The following is a 368-nucleotide window of genomic DNA, read 5'->3' as shown; positions in this document are numbered from 1 at the left end:
CTCATGCGGAACCAACGTGTTACGGCGCTGCGGTGGCGGAATTAAAAAACAGCGACACCGCGTGGCGAGGCGACATCCGTGACGTCTTCCCCCCCMAAAAAATCACTATTTTTTGAACATATAAACCTATTAAAATGACAGAAATTCAGCTCTGAAACATAATAAAAAATTAAGGCATAATACAACACTGTGCAGAAGTTTTAAATAACATTTATTTTTTTAAATTTGCATCAAAGGACTAAACAGCAAGTGGCAGACACATTTTTTTCACTCATTCTCATATGATGTGCCTGTAAGTGTCCTTGGGTGTCCTGAAAGGCGCTTTTCAAATAAAATTATTATTATTATTATTATTATTATTATTATTA

This window comes from Austrofundulus limnaeus, unplaced genomic scaffold, assembly GCF_001266775.1.
Source record: "Austrofundulus limnaeus strain Quisiro unplaced genomic scaffold, Austrofundulus_limnaeus-1.0 Scaffold81, whole genome shotgun sequence".
NCBI classification, from domain to species: domain Eukaryota; kingdom Metazoa; phylum Chordata; class Actinopteri; order Cyprinodontiformes; family Rivulidae; genus Austrofundulus; species Austrofundulus limnaeus.
Note: the sequence above shows the minus strand (reverse complement) of the source record.